Genomic DNA, 24,547 nt, shown 5'->3' with positions numbered 1-24,547 from the left:
ACTACTCCTTCATCTTCAAGAGTCTCTGCTACCTCCACCTTTTGAACCTCCGCTTGCTTCTTTTGAAGTATAGATGCATGAATCTGATCCATTAAGTCCCCTAGACGATCCCCTCTCTCTTGTTCTATGTCAATAGCATAATTGGGATCATGTTGCTCTTGGATTGATGGATATGGATGCTCTTCCATAGCGGGTGGTGGTGTACAAGAGCTTGTGGGTTGAGTATTCGAGGTAGAGAATTGATCCATGCGGGATATAAGAGCTTGGATAGTAGAGGTTATACCAGTGAAAGCAGAGGTAATTGTGGTTTGAAGCTCTATTTGCCTTTGGCAAATAACATTAAGGGTGTTGTCATCCAGTGGAGGTTCGGGTGGATAGGAGGATTCATTATTTTGGAGAAAGGGTTCATAATAGGAAGGTGGTTCATCTTGATAAGGATATGAAGATGGTTCATTTTCATAGGGATATTGAGGTGGTGATTCTTGGGAGTAATTGGGTTGGAATTGTGGTGGTTCTATGTATGGTTCATTTGGTTCATAAGGTGGTTGGTATGGTGGATATAGGTTAGGGTCATATGGAGGTGAATGGTGGAAAAGGGACTTGTGAGTATGGTGGTTCAGAGTTATGTTGAGGAGGTGGTTCATAAGCACATGGTGGGGCTTGTTGGTAACTACAAGGGTGTCCACCATGTTCATCATCTTGGTACGCACCGTGGAATGGCTCTTGACCATAGTAATTTGGTGGAGGTTGGTTGTCACGGAAAGGTCCACCATAACCATTGTCTTGGTATGCATCATAGAATGGTTGTTGGTTATAGCGCCTTGGAGGGGGTTGTTGCCAAGAGGGTTGATCAAATCCTTGTGGCTCCTCCCATCTTTGATTGTTCCAACCTTGATGCATGTTATCATTATAGCTTCCATTCCCTACAACATAATTAGAACCAAACTCATAGTGACAGGGGTGAGAATTCATAGTAGCTAAAAATAAAAACTAATAAAAATAAGCAGCTAAGTCCTAAAACTAACAAAGACTAACAAATAAGCAAAAAGCAAATATTTACAATAACCAATAATAAGGCACACGTTTGCAATTCTCCGGCAACAGCGCCATTTTGATGAACGGATTTTTGCTAGTAAAGAATTCACAAATAAATCCTCGTTGCATGTATAGTTTCTAAACCAACAATAATCCTTTCATACAAAAACTTGTTTGTCACTTAAAACTAATAAAAATAAACCGAAGTATTTAAACCTTGGGTCATCTCTCAAGGAATTGCAGGGAGGTGTATTTATTATTGGTTATGGAAGATTATCTTTTTGGGGTTTTTGAATAAAGAACAAGAAAAATAAATTTCAAGAAAGTAAATTAATAATTAAGAAAACTCTTGGCAAGGTATGAGAATTAGACATCCTATCCTAGTTATCCTTATCAATTGTGATGAGAATTGTTCATTGCTCCCACTTAGTTAACCCTTACTAAATAAAGGAAAGTCAAGTAGACTAATCAATTTGATTCCTGAAGTCCTAGTCAACTCCTAAGGAAAGACTAGCTTTAGAGGGATCCAAACCAACCAGCAAATTCCAATTATCAATCAACAAAGGAGTTTGATAACTTAAGTGTCTCCAATTACTCAATCAAAGCCAAAAGGAGAGAAATATAAATTAAATTAAAAGCATCAACAACATAAATAGAAGAAAGTAATCATAAATCTGAAAGACCTCAAATTGCATTAAATAAAGAAATCAAATCTAAAATGGAGTTCAAAAACCAAATTGGGAAAATAAATAAACTAGAATGCTAGAATAAATAAAAGTAGAAGAGAAACTGAATTAAAGGAACATTGAACCTGGAATTGAGAAGAAATAAACCTAAAACTAAGAGAAATCCTAAAACCTAAGAGAGAGGAGAGAGCCTTTCTCTCTAGAAACTACATCTAAAACCTAAATTATGAATAATAGAAAAAATGTCTGAATGAATGATTGATTCTCCCACTCTACAGCTTCTATTCTGTGTTTTCTAGGCCAAAAACTGGGTCAAAAATAGCCCAGAAATCGCCCCCAGCAATTTCTGATACGTCCAGCATGTGGCTCTGTCACGCGTACGCGTCGTGCACGCATATGCATGGATTGAACTTTCGCCAGGTCATGCGTACGTGTGATCCACACGTGCGCGTCGCCTAACAGCACGACTGGTACACAGAATTGTGATCGCATACTTCTCACACAACTCCATGCAGCTGACCAGCAAGTGCACTGGGTCGTCCAAGTAATACCTTACGGGAGTAAGGGTCGATCCCACGGAGATTGTCGGTTTGAAGCAAGCTATGGTCATCCTTGTAAATCTCAGTCAGGCAGATTCAAATGGTTATGAGATTTTGATAATTGAAATATAATTAAAACAGAAAATAAGATAGAAGCACTTATGTAATTCATTGGTGGGATTTTAGATAAGCGTATGAAGATGCTTTGTTCCTTCTGAACCTCTGCTTTCCTATTGCCTTCATCCAATCATTCATACTCCCTTCCATGGCAAGCTGTATGTTGGGGGATCACCGTTGTCAATGGCTACCGTCCGTCTTCTCAGTGAAAATGGTCCAAATGTGCTGTCACCGCACGGCTAATCATCTGTCGGTTCTCACTCATGTTGGAATAGGATCTATTGATCCTTTTGCATCTGTCATTACGCCCAACACTCGCAAGTTTGAAGCTCGTTACAGTCATCCCATCCCAGATCCTACTCGAAATACCACAGACAAGGTTTAGACTTTCCGGATCTCAAGAATGGCCGCCAATAATTCTAGCCTATACCACGAAGGTTCTAATCTTAGATTAGAAACCCAAGAGATATGCACTCAAGCTATTGTAGATAGAACGAAGGTGGTTGTCAGGCACGCGTTCATAGGTGAGAATGATGATGAGTGTCACGGATCTTTACATTCATCATGTTGAAGTACGAGTGAATATCTTGGAATAAGAATAAGCTTGAATTGAATAGAAAACAGTAGTACTTTGCATTAATTCATGAGGAACAGCAGAGCTCCACACCTTAATCTATGGGGTGTAAAAACTCCAACGTTGAAAATACATAAGTGAAAATAGGGTAGACATGGCCGAGTGGCCAGCCTTCCATGGAGGTCTCAGAACGTAAAAGTTACATAATGTGTTCCAGAGATGAAAATACAATAGTAAAAGGTCCTATTTATAATGAACTAGTAGCCTAGGGTTTACAGAAATGAGTAATTAATGCAGAAATCTACTTTCGGGCCCACTTGGTTTGTGCTTGGACTGAGTATTGAAGCTTTCACATGTAGAGACTTTTTTTGGAGTTAAACGCTAACTCTGGTGCCAGTTTGGGCGTTTAACTCCATCTTTTATGCCAGTTCTGGCGTTTAACGCCAGAATAGGGTAGAAAGTTAGCGTTTAAACGCCAGTTTGCGTTATCAAAACTTGGGCAAAGTATGGACTATTATATATTTCTGGAAAGCCCAGGATGTCTATTTTCCAACGCAATTGAGAGTGCACCAATTGGGCTTTAATAGCTCCAGAAAATCCATTTCGAGTGCAGGGAGGTCAGAATCCAACAACATCTGCAGTCCTTTTTTAGCCTCTGAATTAGATTTTTGCTTAGGTCCCTCAATTTCAGCCAGAAAATACCTGAAATCACAGAAAAATACACAAACTCATAGTAAAGTCTAGAAATGTGATTTTTATTTAAAAACTAATAAAAGTATAATAAAAAGTAACTAAAACATACTGAAAACTACCTAAAAATAATGCCAAAAAACGTATAAATTATCCGCTCATGACAACACCAAACTTAAATTGTTGCTTGTCCCCAAGAAACTAAAAACAAGGTAGGATAAAAAGAAGACAATATACAATGAATTCCGAAAACATCTATGAAGATTAGTTTTAATTAGATGAGCGGGACTCTTAGCTTTTTGCTTCTAAACAGTTTTGGCATCTCACTTTATCCTTTGAAGTTTAGAATGATTGGCATCTAAAGGAACTCAGAATTCAGATAGAGTTATTGATTCTCCTAGTTCAGTATGTTGATTCTTGAACACAGTTACTTTATGAGTCTTGGCCATGACCCTAAGCATTTTGTTTTCCAGTATTACCATCGGATACATAAATGCCACAGACACATAACTGGGTGAACCTTTTCAGATTGTGACTCAGCTTTGCTAGAGTCCCCAGTTAGAGGTGTCCAAAGCTCTTAAGCACACTCTTTTGCTTTGGACTATAACTTTAACCGCTCAGTCTCAAGCTTTTCACTTGACACCTTCACGCCATAAGCACATGGTTAGGGATAGCTTGGTTTAGCCACGTAGGCCAGGATTTTATTCCTGTGGGCCCTTCTGATGAGCGGATAATTTATACGCTTTTTGACATTGTTTTTAGTATGTTTTTAGTAGAATCTAGTTACTTTTAGGGATGTTTTCATTAGTTTTTATGTTAAATTCACATTTCTGGACTTTACTATGAGTTTGTGTGTTTTTCTGTGATTTCAGGTATTTTCTGGCTGAAATTGAGGGAGTTGAGCAAAAATAAGATTCAGAGGTTGAAGAAGGACTGCTGATGCTATTGGATTCTGACCTCCCTGCACTCAAAGTGGATTTTCTGGAGCTACAGAACTCGAAATGGCGCGCTTCCAATTGCGTTGGAAAGTAGACATCCAGGGCTTTCCAGCAATGTATAATAGTTCATACTTTGCCCGAGTTTAGACGACGCAAACTGGCGTTCAACGCCAGCTCTCTGCCCAATTCTGGCGTTCAGCGCCAGAAACAAGTTGCAAAGTGGAGTTCAATGCCCAAAATGGCACAAAAGCTGGCGTTCAACTCCAGAAAGAGCCTCTACACGTTTAACATTCAAGCTCAGCCCAAGCACACACCAAGTAGGCCTCGGAAGTGGATTTATGCATCAATTACTTACTTCTGTAAACCCTAGTGACTAGTTTATTATAAATAGAACTTTTTATCATTGTATTCGCAGTCTTGGTTACTCCGGTTCCCCTCTGGGGCCGAGACCAATGAACTCCATTATCACTTATGTATTTTCAACGGTAGAGTTTCTGCACTCCATAGATTAAGGTGTGGAGCTCTGCTGTTCCTCAAGGATTAATGCAAAGTACTACTGTTTTCTATTCAATTCAACTTATTCCGCTTCTAAGATATATTCATTCGCACTTCAACCTGAATGTGATGAACGTGACAATCATCATCATTCCCTATGAACGTGTGCCTGACAACCACTTCCGTTCTACATTAGACTGAATGAGTATCTCTTAGATTACTAATACAGGGGACCGAGTCCGAGATATTGGGATCTTCGTGGTATAAGCTAGATTGATGGCGGCATTCATGAGAATCCGGAAAGTCTAAACCTTGTTCGTGGTATTCTAAGTAGGATTCTGGGATTGAATGACTGTGACGAGCTTCAAACTCGCGAGTGCCGGGCGTAGTGACAGACGCAAAAGGATAGTAAATCCTATTCCAGTATGATCGAGAACCTCCAGATGATTAGCCATGCAGTGACAGCTCATCGGATCATTTTCACAAGGAGGAATAGTATGCAACCAACGACAAAGGTGATGCCTCCAGACGATTAGCCGTGCTGTGACAGAGCATTTGGATCATTTTCCCGAGAGAGATCGAAAGTAGCCATTGGCACCGGTGACATTCTTACATAAAGCTAGCCATAGAAAGGAGTAAGATTGATTGGATGAAGATAGTAGGAAAGCAGAGGTTCAGAGGAACAAAAGCATCTCTACACGCTTATCTGAAATTCTACCCAATGAATTACATAAGTATTTCTATCCTTATTTTAGTACTATTTTCGAAAACCCCATTACTATTTTATATCTGCCTGACTGAGATTTACAAGGTGACCATAGCTTGCTTCATACCAACAATCTCCGTGGGATTCGACCCTTACTCACGTAAGGTATTACTTAGACGACCCAGTGCACTTGCTGGTTAGTTGTGCGAAGTTGTGAACCATGGTATTGGCATCGTGTTTTTGGTGCCATTGCCAGGGAAAGAAAGAGCAATAAATTTTACATAATCAAAGTGTAATCACAATTTCTGCGCACCAAGTTTTTGGCGCCGTTGCCGGGGAAAGAAAGAGCAATAAATTTTACATAATCAAAGTGTAATCACAATTTCTGCGCACCAAGTTTTTGGCGCCGTTGCCGGGGATTGTTTGAGTTTGGACAACTGATGGTTCATCTTGTTGCTCAGATTAGGTAAATTTTCTTTTTGTTTTCTTTTCAAAAATTTTTTCAAAAATCTTTCAAAATTTTCTCCTTTGTTTTCGAAAAAATTTTTTTTTTTTAAAAATGTTTTCAAAAATAAATTATTCTATGACTTCAAAACTTTCAAGAATGAATTCTAGAGTTTCATGGTAACATGTTGAATCCTATCTGGCTGAAAAGCCATACCGAAACTCCTTTGGGATTGGTCTTCAACTAATCACCTCAATGGATGTAAATCCATTCTAAAGCTTGAATGGCTATTAAGCCATGTCTGACCCTTTGATTGGAGCTTTAGACTAAAGAGCACAAGATTCCTGGAATTCATATTAAAGATTTTGAAATCCTTCTTTTTGTTTTTCAAATAATTTTTGAAAAAATACAAAAAAAAAAAAATTAGAAAATCATAAAAATCAAAAATATTTTTTGTGTTCTTGTTTGAGTCTTGAGTCATGTTATAAGTTTGGTGTCAATTGCATGTGCATCTTGCATTTTTTTCGAAAATAATCATGCATTCATAGTGTTCTTCATGATCTTCAAGTTGTTCTTGGTAAGTCTTCTTGTTTGATCTTTGCATTTGCATGTTTTGTGTCTTTTCTTGTTTTTCATATGCATTCTTGAATTCTTAGTTTTTAAGTATTAAAGAATTCTAAGTTTGGTGTCTTGCATGTTTTCCTTGCATTAAAAATTTTTCAAAAATATGTTCTTGATGTTCATCTTGACATTCATAGTGTTCTTGGTGTTCATCTTGACATTCATAGCATTCTTGCATGCATCACATGTTTTGATCTAAAATTCTCATGCATTGCATAATTTTCATGTTTTTCTCTCTCATCATTAAAAAATTCAAAAAAAAAAAAAATCAAAAAATATCTTTCCCTCTTTTCTCTCATAATTTCGAAAATTAGATTTGACTTTTTCAAAACTTTTTAAAATCTAGTTGTTTTTATGAGTCAAATCAAATTTTCAATTTAAAAATCTCATCTTTTTCAAAATCTTTTTCAAAAATAAAATCTTTTTCAAATTTCTTAGTTATTTTCGAAAATTCCAAAAATATTTTTCAAAAATCTTTTTTCATTTTTTATATCAAATTTTCGAAAATAACAATAACAATTAATGTTTTGATTCAAAAATTTCAAGTTTGTTACTTACTTGTTAAGAAAGATTCAAACTTTAAGTTCTAGAATCATATCTTGTGATTTCTTGTGAATCAAGTCATTAATTGTGATTTTAAAAATCAAATCTTTTTCAAAACTAATTTCAATCATATCTTTTCAAAAATATCTTCTTATCTTATCCTTTTCAAAAATTTGATTTTCAAAATATCTTTTCTAACTTCCTATCTTCTTATCTTTTCAAAATTTGTTTCAACTAACTAACTAACTTTTTGTTTGTTTCTTATCTTTTTCAAAACCACCTAACTAACTCTCTCTCTCTAATTTTCGAAAATATCTCCCTCTTTTTCAAAAAAAAAAAAATATTTTTCGAAATTCTCCCTCTCTCATCTCATTCTAATTATTTATTCATCTACTAACATCTCCTCATCTCACATCTCTGCTCTCCTCACCCTTGTGTTTCTTCCACTTACATAAGGACCTCTATACTGTGGTATAAAGGATCCCTGTTATTATTATTATTTTTCTGTGCCTTCTTCTTTGTCATATGAGCAGGAGCAAGGATAAGAACATTCTTGTTGAAGCAGATCCAGAACCTGAAAGGACTCTGAAAAGGAAACTAAGAGAAGCTAAATTACAACAATCCAGAGATAACCTTTCAGAAATTTTCGAACAAGAAGAGGAGATGGCAGCCGAAAATAATAATAATGCAAGGAGAATGCTTGGTGACTTTACTGCACCTAATTCCAATTTACATGGAAGAAGCATCTCCATTCCTGCCATTGGAGCAAACAACTTTGAGCTGAAACCTCAGCTAGTTTCTCTAATGCAACAAAACTACAATTTTCATGGACTTCCATCTGAAGATCCTTTTCAGTTCTTAACTGAATTCTTGCAAATCTGTGATACTGTTAAGACTAATGGAGTAGATCCTGAAGTCTACAGGCTCATGCTTTTCCCATTTACTGTAAGAGACAGAGCTAGAATCTGGTTGGACTCTCAACCCAGAGACAGCCTGAACTCTTGGGATAAGCTGGTCACGGCTTTCTTAGCCAAGTTCTTTCCTCCTCAAAAGCTGAGCAAGCTTAGAGTGGATGTTCAAACCTTCAGATAGAAAGAAGGTGAATCCCTCTATGAAGCTTGGGAAAGATACAAGCAGCTGACCAAAAAGTGTCCTTCTGACATGCTTTCAGAATGGACCATCCTGGATATATTCTATGATGGTTTATCTGAGCTATCAAAGATGTCATTGGATACTTCTGCAGGTGGATCCATTCACCTAAAGAAAATGCCTGCAGAAGCTCAAGAACTCATTGACATGGTTGCAAATAACCAGTTCATGTACACTTCTGAAAGGAATCCTATGAGTAATGGGACGCCTATGAAGAAGGGAATTCTTGAAATTGATACTCTGAATGCCATATTGGCTCAGAATAAAATATTGACTCAGCAAGTCAATATGATTTCCCAGAGTCTGAATGGAATGCAAGCTGCATCCAATAGTACTCAAGAGGCATCTTCTGATGAAGAAGCTTATAATCCTGAAAACCCTGCAACAGCAGAGGTAAATTACATGGGTGAAACTTATGGAAACACCTATAACTCATCATGGAGAAATCATCCAAATTTCTCATGGAAGGATCAAAAGCCTCAACAAGGCTTTAATAATGGTGGAAGAAATAGGTTTAGCAATAGCAAGCCTTTTCCATCATCCACCTAGCAACAGACAGAGAACTCTGAACAAAATACTTTTAATTTAGCAAACTTAGTCTCTGATCTATCCAAGGCCACTGTAAGTTTCATGAATGAAACAAGGTCTTTCATTAGAAATTTGGAAGCACAAGTGGGCCAGCTGAGTAAAAGGATCACTGAAATCCCTCCTAGTACTCTCCCAAGCAATACAGAAGAGAATCCAAAAGGAGAGTGCAAGGCCATTGACATAAGCACCATGGCCGAACCTGTAAGGGAAGGAGAGGACGTGAATCCCAAGGAGGAAGACCTCCTGGGACGTCCAGTGATCAATAAGGAGCTTCCCTCTGAGGAACCAAAGGACTCTGAGGCTCATCTAGAGACCATAGAGATTCCATTGAACCTCCTTATGCCATTCATAAGCTCTGATGAGTATTCCTCTTCTGAAGAGAATGAGGATGTTACTGAAGAGCAAACTGCCAAGTTTCTTGGTGCAATCATGAAGCTGAATGCCAAATTATTTGGTATTGAAACTTGGGAAGATGAACCTCCCTTGTTCACCAATGAACTAAGTGATCTGGATCAACTGACATTGCCTCAGAAGAGACAGGATCCTGGAAAGTTCATAATACCTTGTACCATAGGCACCATGATCTTTAAGGCTCTGTGTGACCTTGGTTCAGGGATAAACCTCATGCCCCTCTCTGTAATAGAGAAACTGGGAATCTATGGGGTGCAAGCTGCTAAAATCTCATTAGAGATGGCAGATAATTCTAGAAAACAGGCTTATGGACAAGTAGAGGACGTGTTAGTAAAGGTTGAAGGCCTTTACATCCCTGCTGATTTCATAGTCTTAGATACTGGGAAGGAAGAGGATGAATCCATCATCCTAGGAAGACCTTTCCTAGCCACAGCAGGAGTTATGATTGATGTGGACAGAGGAGAATTGATCCTTCAATTGAATAAGGACAACCTTGTGTTTACAACTCAAGGATCTCTCTCTGCATCCATGGAGAGGAAGCAGAAAAAGCTTCTCTCAAAGCAGAGTCAAACAAAGCCTCCACAGTCAAACTCTAAGTTTGGTGTTGGGAGGCCACAACCAAACTCTAAGTTTGGTGTTGAACTCCCATATCCAAACTCTAAGTTTGGTGTTGGGGAGTCTCAACAATGCTCTGAACATCTGTGAGGCTCCATGAGAGCCCACTGTCAAGCTACTGACATTAAAGAAGCGCTTGTTGGGAGGCAACCCAATTTTTATTTATCTAACTATATTTTTCTTGAGTTATATGTCTTTATAGGTTCATGATCATGTGGAGTCACAAAATAAATATAAAAATCGAAAACGGAATAAAAAACAGCAGAAGAAAAATCACACCCTGGAGGAAGCATCTGCTTGGCGTTTAACGCTAGAACAGAGCATGGTTCTGGCGCTGAATGCCCAAAATGGGCAGTATTTGGGCGCTGAACGCCCATAATGGGAATCATCTGGGCGCTGAATGCCAGAATTGCACCCTGGAGAGGAGCTGGCGCTGAACGCCCAGAACAAGCATGGTTCTGGCGTTCAACGCCAGAAATGGGCAACAAATGGGCGTTGAACGCCCAAAATGGGCACCAACCTGGCGCTGAACGGCCAGAGTTGTGTGCAAGGGCATTTTGCATGCCCAATTTGGTGCAAGGGTGTAAATCCTTGAACACCTCAGGATCTGTGGACCCCACAGGATCCCCACCTACCTCCACTCACTTCTTCTCACCCCTCTTTCACACAATCCCATAAACACTCTTCCCCAAAACCCTTCACCAATCACCTCAATCTCTCTTCCCCATCACCTTTTCACCACTCACATCCATCCACTCTTCCCCATAAACCTACCTCATAAACTCCACCTACCTTCAAAATTCAAAATCAATTTCCCATCCAAACCCACCCTAAATGGCCGAACCTCCACCCCCTCCCATCCCTATATATAACCCTCAATTCTTCCTCATTTTCACACAACACAACCATCTCTTCTCTTCTTGGCCGAAACACAACCCCTTCTCCCTCTCCTCCATTTCTTTTTCTTCTTCGTCTATTCTTTCTTCTCTTGCTTGAGGGCGAGCAAAATTCTAAGTTTGGTATGGTAAAAGCATAAGCTTTTTGTTTTTCCATTACCATTGATGGCACCTAAGACCGGAGAATCCTCTAGAAAAGGAAAAGGGAAGACAAAAGCTTCCACCTCCGAGTCATGGGAGATGGAAAGGTTCATCTCCAAAGCCCATCAAGACCACTTCTATGATGTTGTGGCCAAGAAGAATGTGATCCCCGAGGTCCCTTTCAAACTCAAAAGAAATGAGTATCCGGAGATCCGACATGAAATTCAAAGAAGAGGTTGGGAATTTCTAACAAATCCCATCCAACAAGTCGGCATCCTAATGGTTCAAGAGTTCTATGCCAATGCATGGATCACCAAGAACCATGATCAAAGTAAGAACCCGGATCCAAAGAACTATGTTACAATGGTTCGGGGGAAATACTTAGATTTTAGTCCGGAAAATGTGAGGTTGGCGTTCAACTTGCCAAACATGGAAGAGAACGCACGCCCCTACACAAGGAGAGTCAACTTTGATCAAAGGTTGGACCAAGTCCTTATGGACATATGTGTGGAAGGAGCTCAATGGAAGATTGACTCCAAAGGCAAGCTGGTTCAACTAAGAAGATTGGACCTCAAGCCTGTGGCTAGAGGATGGTTGGAATTCATCCAATGCTCCATCATCCCCACTAGCAACTGGTCTGAAGTTACTATAGACCGGGCCATCATGATCCATAGCATCATGATTAGAGAAGAGGTGGAAGTTCATGAGATTATACCTCAAGAACTCTACAAGGTGGCTAACAAGTCCTCCACTATGGCAAGGTTAGCCTTTCCTCACCTCATTTGCCACCTATGCAATTCGGCTGGGGTTGACATAGAGGGAGATATCCTCATTAAAGAAGACAAGCCCATCACTAAGAAAAAGATGGAGCAAGCAAGAGAGCCCATTCATGGAGCTCAAGAGGCGTATGAAGCTCATCACCATGAGATCCCGGAGATACCTCAAATGCATTTTCCTCCACAAAACTATTGGGAGCAAATCAACACCTCCCTAGGAGAATTGAGTTCCAATATGGGACAACTAAGGATGGAACATCAAGAGCACTCCATCATCCTTCATGAAATAAGAGAAGATCAAAAAGCAATGAGGGAGGAGCAACAAAGACAAGGAAGAGACATAGAAGAGCTCAAGGACATCATTGGTTCCTCAAGAAGGAAACGCTACCATCACTAAGGTGGATTCATTCCTTGTTCTTATTTCTTCTGTTTTTCGTTTTCTATATTAAGTGCTTATCTATGTTTGTGTCTTCATTACATGATCATTAGTAGTTAGTAACTATGTCTTAAAGTTATGAATGTCCTATGAATCCATCACCTCTCTTAAATGAAAAATGTTTTAATTCAAAAGAACAAGAAGTACATGAGTTTCGAATTTATCCTTGAACTTAGTTTAATTATATTGATGTGGTGACAATGCTTATTGTTTTCTGAATGTATGCTTAAACAGTGCATATGTCTTTTGAAGTTGTTGTTTAAGAATGTTAAATATGTTGGCTCTTGAAAGAATGATGACTAGGAAACATGTTATTTGATAATCTGAAAAATCATAAAAATGATTTTTGAAGCAAGAAAAAGCAGCAAAGAACAAAGCTTGCAGAAAAAAAATAGGCAAAAAAAAAAAAAGAAAGAAAAAGAAAAAGCAAGCAGAAAAAGCCAAGAGCTCTTAAAACCAAGAGGCAAGAGCAAAAAGCCAATAACCCTTAAAACCAAAAGGCAAGGGTAAATAAAAAGGATCCCAAGGCTTTGAGCATCAGTGGATAGGAGGGCCTAAAGGAATAAAATCCTGGCCTAAGCGGCTAAACCAAGCTGTCCCTAACCATGTGCTTGTGGCGTGAAGGTGTCAAGTGAAAACTTGAGACTGAGAGGTTAAAGTCAAGGTCCAAAGCAAAAAAAGAGTGTGCTTAAGAACCCTGGACACCTCTAATTGGGGACTTTAGCAAAGCTGAGTCACAATCTGAAAAGGTTCACCCAATTATGTGTCTGTGGCATTTATGTATCCGGTGGTAATACTGGAAAACAAAGTGCTTAGGGCCACGGCCAAGACTCATAAAATAGCTGTGTTCAAGAATCATCATACTGAACTAGGAGAATCAATAACACTATCTGAACTCTGAGTTCCTATAGATGCCAATCATTCTGAACCTCAATGGATAAAGTGAGATGCCAAAACTATTCAAGAGGCAAAAAGCTATAAGTCCCGCTCATATGATTGAAGCTATGGTTCATTGATAGTTTGGAATTTAGAGTATATTCTCTTCTTTTTATCCTATTTGATTTTCAGTTGCTTGGGGACAAGCAACAATTTAAGTTTGGTGTTGTGATGAGCGGATAATTTATACGCTTTTTGACATTGTTTTTAGTATGTTTTTAGTAGAATCTAGTTACTTTTAGGGATGTTTTCATTAGTTTTTATGTTAAATTCACATTTCTGGACTTTACTATGAGTTTGTGTGTTTTTCTGTGATTTCAGGTATTTTCTGGATGAAATTGAGGGACTTGAGCAAAAATCAGATTCAGAGGTTGAAGAAGGACTGCTGATGCTGTTGGATTCTGACCTCTCTGCACTCAAAGTGGATTTTCTGAAGCTACAGAACTCGAAATGGCGCGCTTCCAATTGCGTTTGAAAGTAGACATCCAGGGCTTTCCAGCAATGTATAATAGTCCATACGTTGTTCGAGTTTAGACGACGCAAACTGGCGTTCAACGGCAGCTCTTTGCCCAATTCTGGCGTTCAGCGCCAGAAACAAGTTGCAAAGTGGAGTTCAACGCCCAAAATGGCACAAAAGCTGGCGTTCAACTCCAGAAAGAGCCTCTGCACGTGTAACATTCAAGCTCAGCCCAAGCACACACCAAGTGGGCCCCGGAAGTGGATTTATGCATCAATTACTTACTTCTGTAAACCCTAGTGACTAGTTTATTATAAATAAAACTTTTTATCATTTTATTCGCAGTCTTGGTTACTCCGGTTCCCCTCTGGGGCCGAGACCAATGAACTCCATTATCACTTATGTATTTTCAACGGTAGAGTTTCTGCACTCCATAGATTAAGGTGTGGAGCTCTGCTGTTCCTCAAGGATTAATGCAAAGTACTACTGTTTTTTATTCAATTCAACTTATTCCGCTTCTAAGATATTCATTCACACTTCAACCTGAATGTGATGAACGTGACAATCATCATAATTCCCTATGAACGCGTGCCTGACAACCACTTCCATTCTACATTAGACTGAATGAGTATCTCTTAGATTACTAATACAGGGGACCGAGTCCGAGATATTGGGATCTTCGTGGTATAAGCTAGATTGATGGCGGCATTCATGAGAATCCGGAAAGTCTAAACCTTCTCCGTGGTATTCCGAGTAGGATTCTGGGATTGAATGACTGTGACGAGCTTCAAACTCGCGAGTGCTGGGCGTAGTGACAGACGCAAAAGGATAGTAAATCCTATTCCAGTATGATTGAGAACCTCCAGATGATTAGCCATGCAGTGACAGCGCATCGGACCATTTTCACAAGGAGGAATAGGATGCAACCAACGACAAAGGTGATGCCTCCAGACGATTAGCCATGCTGTGACAGAGCATTTGGATCATTTTCCCGAGAGAGATCGAAAGTAGCCATTGGCACCGGTGACATCCTTACATAAAGCTAGCCATAGAAAGGAGTAAGATTGATTGGATGAAGATAGCAGGAAAGCAGAGGTTCAGAGGAACGAAAGCATCTCTACACGCTTATCTGAAATTCTACCCACTGAATTACATAAGTATTTCTATCCTTATTTAGTACTATTTTCGAAAACCCCATTACTATTTTATATCTGCCTGACTGAGATTTACAAGGTGACCATAGCTTGCTTCATACCAACAATCTCCGTGGGATTCGACCCTTACTCACGTAAGGTATTACTTGGACGACCTAGTGCACTTGCTGGTTAGTTGTGCAAAGTTGTGAACCATGGTATTGGCATCGTATTTTTGGTGCCATTGCCAGGGAAAGAAAGAGCAATAAATTTTACATAATCAAAGTGTAATCACAATTTCTGCGCACCACCTTCTATCCACTGATGCTCAAAGCCTTGGATCCTTTTTAGTTTACCCTTGCCTTTTGGTTTAAAGGGCTATTGGCTTTTTCTGCTTGCTTGTTCTTTTTCTTTTATTTTTTTGCCATTTTTTTCTTTTTTTTTGCAAGCTTTTCACTGCTTTTTCTTGCTTCAAGAATCAATTTTATGATTTTTCAGATTATCAACTGACATTTCTCCTTTTTAATCATTCTTTCAAGAGCCAACAATTTTAACATTCATAAACAACAATATCAAAAATATGCACCGTTCAAGCATTCATTCAGAAAAACAAAAAGTATTGCCACCACATCAAATAATTAAACTATTTTAAAATTCGAAATTCATGTACTTCTTTTTCTTTTTCAATTAAAAACATTTTTTATTTAAGAAAAGTGATGGATTCATAGGACATTCATAGCTTTAAGGCATAGACACTAGACACTAATGATCACGTAATAAAGACAAAAACATAGATAGAACATAAAGCATAATTTTCGAAAAAAAAAATAAGAGCAAGGAGATTAAAGAATCGGTCCACCTTAGTGATGGCGGCTAGTTCTTCCTCTTGAAGATCCAATGGAACGCTTCAGCTCCTCTATGTCTCTTCCTTGCCTTTGTTGCTCCTCCCTCATTGCTCTTTGGTCTTCTCTAATTTCATGAAGGAGGATGGAATGCTCTTGGTGTTCCACCCTTAGTTGTCCCATGTTGGAACTTAATTCTCCTAGGGAGGTGTTAATTTGCTCTAAATAATTTTGTGGAGGGAGTGCATCCCTTGAGGCATCTCAGGGATTTCATGATGAGGAATTTCCTCATGCTCTTGTTGAGGTCCATGAGTGGGCTCTCTTGCTTGCTCCATCCTTTTCTTAGTGATGGGCTTGTCCTCATCAATGAGGATATCTTCCTCTATGTCAATTCCAGTTAAATTGCAGAGGTGACAAATTAGATGAGGGAAGGCTAACCTTGCCAAAGTAGAGGACTTGTCCACCACCTTGTAGAGTTCTAGGGGTATAACCTCATGAACTTCTACTTCCTCTCCATTCATGATGCTATGGATCATGATAGCCCGGTCTATAGTAACTTCAGACCAGTTGCTAGTGGGAATGATTGACCGTTGGATGAACTCCAACCATCCCCAGCCACTAGCTTGAGGTCAAGCCTTCTTAGTTGAACCGGCTTCCCTCTTGAATCTCTCTTCCATTGAGCGCCTTCCACACAAATGTCCATAAGGACTTGGTCCAAGCTTTGATCAAAGTTGACCCTTCTAGTGTAGGGGCGTGCATCTGCTTGCATCATTGGCAAGTTGAATGCCAATCTTACATTTTCCAGACTGAAATCTAAGTATTTCCCCCAGACCATTGTAAGCCAATTCTTTGGGTCCGGGTTCATACTTTGATCATGGTTTTTGGTGATCCATGCATTAGCATAGAACTCTTGAACCATTAAGATCCCGACTTGTTGAATGATGTTGGTGAGAATTTCCTAACCTCTTCTTCGAATCTCATGCCGGATCTCTGGATATTCATTCTTTTTGAGCTTAAAGGGAACCTCGGGGATCACCTTTTTCTTTGCCACAATTTCATAGAAGTGGTCTTGATGCACCTTTGAGATGAATCTCTCCATCTTCCATGACTCAGAGGTGGAAGCTTTTGCCTTTCCTTTCCTCATTCTAGAGGTTTCTCTGGCCTTAGGTGCCATAAATGGTTATGGAAAAATAAAAAGCGACACTTTTACCACACCAAACTTAAAAGGTTTGCTCATCCTCGAGCAAAAGAGGAAAGAAGTGAGTAGAAGAAGAAGAAAATGGAGGAGATGGAGGGTTGGTGTAGGTTCGGCCAAGTTGGAGAGAAGTGTGTGTGATGTGTGAAAATGAAGGTGGTGAGGGGGGTATTTATAGGGTAAGAGAGAAAGGGGGTTTTCGTGTATTAAGGGTTGGGTTTGGGAGGGAAAGTATTTGAATTTGAATTGTGAGGTTGGTGGGGTTTTTGGGGAAGAGTGGGTGGAGGTGATTGGTGAAGATGTGAGGGGTATTTGGAAAAGGGTGTTATGGAAAGGTGTGAAGAAGAGAGGGAGAGAGTTGAGGTAGGTGGAGATCTTGTGGGGTCCACAGATCTTGAGGTGTCAAAGATTTCTCATCCCTGCACCATGTTGGCGTGTAAACGCCCCTTAGAGTGCCAATCCTGGCGTTAAACACCAGGTTGCTGCCCATTTCTGGCATTTAACACCAGCTTTTCTTCCCTTTCTAGCGTTAAACGCCAGCTTGTTGCCCTTTTCTGGCGTTAAACGCTAGTCTAGTGCCCTTTTCTAGCATTAAACGCCCAGAATGGTGCCAGACTGGGCATTTAACGCCCATTCTGCTACCCGTACTGGCGTTTAAACGCCAGTAAGCTTCTCCTCCAGGGTGTGCTATTTTTAATGCTATTTTTCATTCTGTTTTTGCTTTTTCAGTTGTTTTTGTTACTTCACATGATCATCAACCTATGGAAAACATAAAATAACAATAGAAATTTAACATAGATTAGCAAAAATTGGGTTGCCTCCAAACAAGCGCTTCTTTAATGTCAATAGCTTGACAGTGGGCTCTCATGGAGCCTCACAGGTACTCAGAGCATGATGATGGCCTCCCAACACCAAACTTAGAGTTTGAATGTGGGGGCTCTATTTGACTCTGCTTTGAGAGAAGCTTTTCATGTTTCCTCTCCATGGTTACAGAGGGAGATCCTTGAGCCTTAAATACAAGGTAGTCCTCATTCACTTGAAGGACCAACTCTCCTCTGTCAACATCAATCACAGCTTTTGCTGTGGCTAGGAAAGGTCTGCCAAGGATGATGGATTCATCCATATTCTTCCCAGTTTCCAGGATTATGAAATCAGTAGGGATGTAAAGGCCTTCAACCTTCACCAAGACATCCTCTACAAGTCCATAAGCCTGTTTCCTTGAATTGTCTGCCATCTCTAGTGAGATTCTTGCAGCTTGCACCTCAAGGATCCCTAGTTTCTCCATTATAGAGAGGGGCATGAGGTTTATACTTGACCCCAGGTCACCCAGAGCCTTCTCAAAGGTCATGGTGCCTATGGTACAAGGTATTGAGAACTTTTCAGGGTCCGGTTTCTTCTGAGGTAATTTCTGCCTAACCAAGGTATTCTGTTCATTGATGAGCAATGGAGGTTCATTCTCCCAAGTCTCATTACCAAATAACTTGGCATTCAGCTTCATGATTGCTCCAAGATACTTAGCAACTTGCTCTTCAGCAATATCTTCATCCTCTTCAGAGGAAGAATACTCATCAGAGCTTATGAATGGCAGAAGTAGGTTTATTAGAATCTCTATGGTCTCTGTATGAGCATCAGATTCCATTGGTTCAAAATAAGGGAACTCCTTGGAGGCTAGTGAACGTCCATTGAGGTCTTCCTCAGTGGAAATCACTGCCTTTCCCTCCTCTACGCATTCGGCCATGTGGGACGTGTTTATGGCCTTGCACTCTCTCTTGGGATTCTCTTCTGTATTGCTTGGGGGTGTGCTAGGAGGAGTTTCAGTAATTCTTTTACTCAGCTGACCCACTTGTGCCTCCAAATTTCTAATGGAGGACCTTGCTTCAGTCATGAAACTAAGAGTGGTCGTAGATAGATCAGAGACTATAGTTGCTAAGTCAGAGTGGTTCTGCTTAGAATTCTCTGTCTGTTGTTGAGAAGATGATGGAAAAGGTTTGCTATTGCTAAACCTATTTCTTCAACCATTGTTGTTGTTGAAGCCTTGTTGAGGCTTCTGTTGGTCCTTCCATGAGAGATTTGGATGATTTCTCCATGAGGGATTATAGGCATTTCCATAGGGTTCTCCCATGTAATTCACCTCTGCCATTGTAGGATTCTTAGGGTCATAGGCTTCTTCTTTAGAGGAAGCCTCCTTAGTACTGCCTGATGCAGCTTGCATTTCAGACAGACTCTGAGAAATCATATTGACTTGCTGAGTCAATATTTTGTTCTGAGCCAATATGGCATTCAGAGTATCAATCTCAAGAACTCCTTTCTTCTGAGTTGTCCCATTATTCACAGGATTTCTTTCAGAAGTGTACATGAATTGGTTATTTGCAACCATTTCAATGAGTTCCTGGGCTTCTTCAGGCGTCTTCTTCAGATGAAGAGATCCACCAGCAGAGTTGTCCAATAACATCTTGGACAGTTCAGACAGACCATCATAGAATATGCATATGATGCTCCATTCTGAAAGCATGCCAAAAGGACTCCTTCTGGTCAATTGCTTGTATCTTTCCCAAGCTTCATAGAGGGATTTGCCTTCCTTATGTCTGAAGGTTTGGACTTGCACTCTAAGCTTACTCAATTTTTGAGGTGGAAAGAACTTTGCCAAGAAGGCATTGACCAGCTTTTTCCAAGAGTTCAGGCTTTCTTTAAGTTGTGAGTCCAACCATGTCCTAGCTTTGTTTCTTACTGCAAAGGGAAAAAGCATAAGTCTGTAGACCTCAGGGTCAACCCCATTGGTCTTGACAGTGTCACAGATTTGCAAGAATTCAGCTAGAAACTGATGAGGATCTTCCAATGGAAGTCCATGATACTTGCAATTCTGCTGCGTCAGAGAAACTAATTGAGGCTTAAGCTCAAAGTTGTTTGCTCCAATTGCAGGAATTGAGATGCTCCTTCCACAGAAGTCAGAAGAGGGTGCAGTGAAGTCACCAAGCATCTTCCTTGCATTGTTGGCATTGTTGTTATTTTCGGCTGCCATGTCTTCTTCCTTTTCAAAAATTTCTGTTAGGTCATCTCCAGAGAGTTGTGCTTTAGCTTTTCTTAGCTTCCTCTTCAAGGTCCTTTCAGGTTCAGGATCAGCTTCAACAAGAATACATTTGTCTTTGTTCCTGCTCATATGAAAGAGAAGAGAACAAGAAAGTATGGAATCCTCTATGTCACAGTATAGAGATTCCTTGAGGTGTTAGAAGAAAATAGGAACAAAGGGATGAGGTAGGTAAGTAAGAATTCGAACATATGAAGAAGGAGAGATAGTCCGAATTGCTAATTGAGGAGGAGTGTAGTCCTTAAATAGAAAAAAGTGAGGAGGGAGAAGAATTTTCGAAAACAAAATTAAAAATTTAAATTAATTAAAAGGAATTTTGAAAAAGTGGTTGATGATTTTCAAAAATTAAAAGTGAGAAAGTGGATAAGTGATTTTGAAAAAGATGTGATTGAGAAGGTATGATTAAAAAACAATTTGAAAAGATTTTAAATTAATGATATGATTGGAAATTAATTACTTGGCTAACAAGAAATTTAAAAGATATGATTCTAAAATTCAAATATTGAACCTTTCTTAATAAGCAAGTAACAACTTGAAATTTTTGAATCAAATCATTAATTGTAGCAAGGATTTTCGAAAATATTGAAAAATAATTTAAAAGATTTGATTTTGAAAAAGATATGATTGATAAGAGAGGATATGAAAAAGATAAGATTTTGAAAAATTAGTTTTAAAACTTTCAAAATTGAAAAAGATTTGAATTGAAAACAAAATTACCTCCTTGCTGCTATCCTGGCGTTAAACGCCCAAAATGCTACCCTTTTGGGCATTTAACGCCCAGCCAGTTACCTTGGCTGGCGTTTAAACGCCATTTTTCCTTCTTCACTGGGCGTTTTGAACGCCCATCTTTTTCTCTGTAATTTCTCTGCTGCATGTTCTGAATCTTTAATTCTCTGTGCTATTGACTTGAAAAGATATATTTTTGAATTTTTAATGATGAGAGAAAAAACAACAGAATGAAATTAAACATGAAAAACTAAGGTCAAATAAACAATGCATGCAAGAACACGTTTTTGAAAATTTTTCAGGAAAACAAAGACATGCAAGACACCAAACTTAGAAGTTTGTATACTACGGACAATAACAATTTGAAAATGCATATGAAAAACAACAAAAGACACAAAACAAGAGAATTTAAAGATCAGACCCAATAAAATCACCAAGAACGACTTGAAGATCATTGAAGAAACTAATGCATGTATTCGAAAAATACAGGAACATTAAAAAATAAAAAACATGCAAGACACCAAACTTAAAATGTGACACTAAACTCAAACAAGAAACATAAATTATTTTTTTTTTGTGATTTTATTAAAAATATTTTTTTTTGTATTTTTTGAAAATTATTTGGAAAAAGAAAGATAAGGATTTCAAAATTTTTAATACAAATTCTAGGAATCATGCAATGTTAGTCTAAAGCTCCGGTCTAGGAATTAGACATGGCTTACTAGCCAGCCAAGCTTTCAGTGAAAGCTTCGGTCCAAAACACTAGACATGGCCAATGGCCAGCCAAGCTTCAGCAAAACATTACATACAACAGCTAAATTGATGAGAAAGACAAAGAAGCTCTTCTAAGGATATGTGAAACCTCGGTCCAAAAAAATTAGACATGGCTTAATAGCCAGCCAGGATTCAACGTATCTCAAGAAACTCTAGAATTTATTCTTGAAAACTCTGAAGAACAAAATTATTTTTGAAATTTTTTCAAAAATAAAAATAATTAAAAACAAAAAGCTTAAAATTAAAATAAAATTACCTAATCTGAGCAGCAAGATGAACCGTCAGTTGTCCAAACTCGAACAATCCCTGGAAACGGCGCCAAAAACTTGGTACACGAAATCGTGATGGCACACTTTTCACACAACACTGTGCAGCTGACCAGCAAGTGCATTGGGTCGTCCAAGTAATACCTTACGGGAGTAAGGGTCGATCCCACAGAGATTGTCGGCTTGAAGTAAGCTATGGTCATCCTTGCAAATCTCAGTCAGGCAGATTCAAATGGTTATGGGATTTTGATAATTGAAATATAATTAAAACAGAAAATAAGATAGAAGCACTTATGTAATTCATTGGTGGGATTTCAGATACGCGTATGAAGATGCTTTGTTCCTTCTAAACTTCTGCTTTCCTATTGCCTTCATCCAATCATTCATACTCCTTTCCATGGCAAGCTGTATGTTGGGGATCACCGTTGTCAATGGCTACTGTCCGTCCTCTCAGTGAAAATGGTCCAAATGCACTGTCACCGCACGGCTAATCATCTGTCGGTTCTCACTCAAGTTGGAATAGGATCCATTGATCCTTTTGCGTCTGTCACTACGCCCAACACTCGCGAGTTTGAAGCTCGTCACAGTCATCCCATCCCAGATCCTACTGGGAATACCACAGACAAGGTTTAGACTTTTCGGATCTCAAGAATGGCCGCCAATAATTCTAGCCTATACCACGAAGGTTCTAATTTTAGATTAGAAACCCAAGAGATATGCACTCAAGCTATTGCAGATAGAACGGAGGTGGTTGTCAGGCACACGTTCATAGGTGAGAATGATGATGAGTGTCACGGATCATCACATTCATCATGTTGAAGTGCGAGTGAATATCTTGGAATAAGAATAAGCTTGAATTGAATAGAAAACAGTAGTACTTTGCATTAATTCATGAGGAACAGGAGAGCTCCACACCTTAATCTATGGGGTGTAGAAACTCCACCGTTAAAAATACATAAGTAAAAATAGGGTAGACATGGCCGAGTGGCCAGCCTCCCATGGAGGTCTCAGAATGTAAAAGTTACATAATGTGTTCCAGAGATGAAAATACAATAGTAAAAGGTCCTATTTATAATGAACTAGTAGCCTAGGGTTTACAAAAATGAGTAATTAATGCAGAAATCCACTTCCGGGCCCACATGGTGTGTGCTTGGGCTGAGTATTGAAGCTTTCATATGTAGAGACTTTTCTTGGAGTTAAACGCTAATTCTGGTGCCAGTTTGGGCGTTTAACTCCAGCTTTTATGCCAGTTCTGGCGTTTAACGCCAGAATAGGGTAGAAAGTTGGCGTTTAAACGCCAGTTTGCGTTATCAAAACTCGGGAAAATTATCAACTATTATATATTGCTGGAAAGCCCAGGATGTCTACTTTCCAACGCAATTGAGAGCGCGCCAATTGGGATTCTGTAGCTCCACAAATTCCATTTCGAGTGCAGGGAGGTCAGAATCCAACAGCATCTGCAGTCCTTTTTGAGCCTCTGAATCAGATTTTTGCTCAGGTCCCTCAATTTCAGCCAGAAAATACCTAAAATCACAGAAAAATACATAAACTCATAGTAAAGTCCGGAAATGTGATTTTTATTTAAAAACTAATAAAAATATAATAAAAAGTAACTAAAACATACTGAAAACTACCTAAAAATAATGCCAAAAAGCATATAAATTATCTGCTCATCAACAACAAATTTGGAAAATTATATATTATTTTGAAGCCCCCGGATGTTAGCTTTCCAACGCAACTGAAACTAACTCATTTAGACCTCTGTAGCTCAAGTTATGGTCGATTTAGTACGAAGAGGTCAGGCTGGATAGCTCAGCAATTCCTTCAGTGTCTTGTATTCCTTCCACTTTTGCATGCTTCCTTTCCATCTTGTAAGCCATTCCTGCCCTATGAACCCTGAAAGCACTTAACACACATATCAAGGCATAAAATGGTAATAAGAGAGGATTAAACATAGCAAAATTAAGGTCAAAGAAACATGTTTTTAATCATAGCACAAAATTAGGAAGGAAAATGCAAAACATGCGAATTCTATGAATAAGTGTGAGAATAGCGGATAAAATCCACTCAATTAAGCATAAAATGTACCACAAAATAGTGGTGCATCAAAGAATGAGCTATATCTTGTAAGTAAAACTTGCTTAACTTGATGCACATATATTTGTCAAGAAAAATATACATATAAAAAGGTTCATTTTCAATTTGTACCTTCAAGAATCATATGCTTACTTTTGATGTTACTCTAATCCTGCTCTGCTTGATTTCTATTTTTATCTGCAGAATTAAAATGAGCGTTGGGTAGATGTCTATTATCTCTTAATAACCAAAACTCTATGAATCTTTAGTTCAATACAATCCAATAATGACAGTGATAGGAACAAGGCAATAAGCTCCAAAGACCATCTGGTACTTACGGTCATTCCAGCCAAGTTAACCACCCCTATTGAGCCCTGAATGCTATTCTTCCATTCCGACCCCTCCGCAATCTTAATTCCTGGAAAGTTTTTCATTGGAAGGACAAGGCAAAGTTAACCAATGAATCCAAAGTGCATGATCTGTCTACCTTTTTTATTTATTTAAGAGGAAGATAAATGTAGACTTTCAATAGTGAAGGGATCTGAATTAGGTATGAATTTAAACAAAATGCAGCATAATAAGCTTAAGAATGATTATGATTTATGAAGTAGCACTTCACATGGTAGAGTTATATAACTTATATCTAATGAGAACTC

The 24,547-nt window shown here is 38.9% G+C and overlaps 1 pseudogene; it reads right to left on the bottom strand.

Annotated features, from left to right (window-relative positions):
• Positions 1-24,337, bottom strand: part of LOC112778501 (epimerase family protein SDR39U1 homolog, chloroplastic-like) — a 31,349-nt pseudogene extending 7,012 nt beyond the window's left edge.
• Positions 24,338-24,547: the final 210 nt, after the last annotated feature.

This window comes from Arachis hypogaea, chromosome 19, assembly GCF_003086295.3.
Source record: "Arachis hypogaea cultivar Tifrunner chromosome 19, arahy.Tifrunner.gnm2.J5K5, whole genome shotgun sequence".
Taxonomy (NCBI): Eukaryota; Viridiplantae; Streptophyta; class Magnoliopsida; order Fabales; family Fabaceae; genus Arachis; species Arachis hypogaea.
The sequence above is the reverse complement of the archived record's forward strand: the minus strand, read 5'-3'. Positions and strand labels throughout refer to the sequence as shown.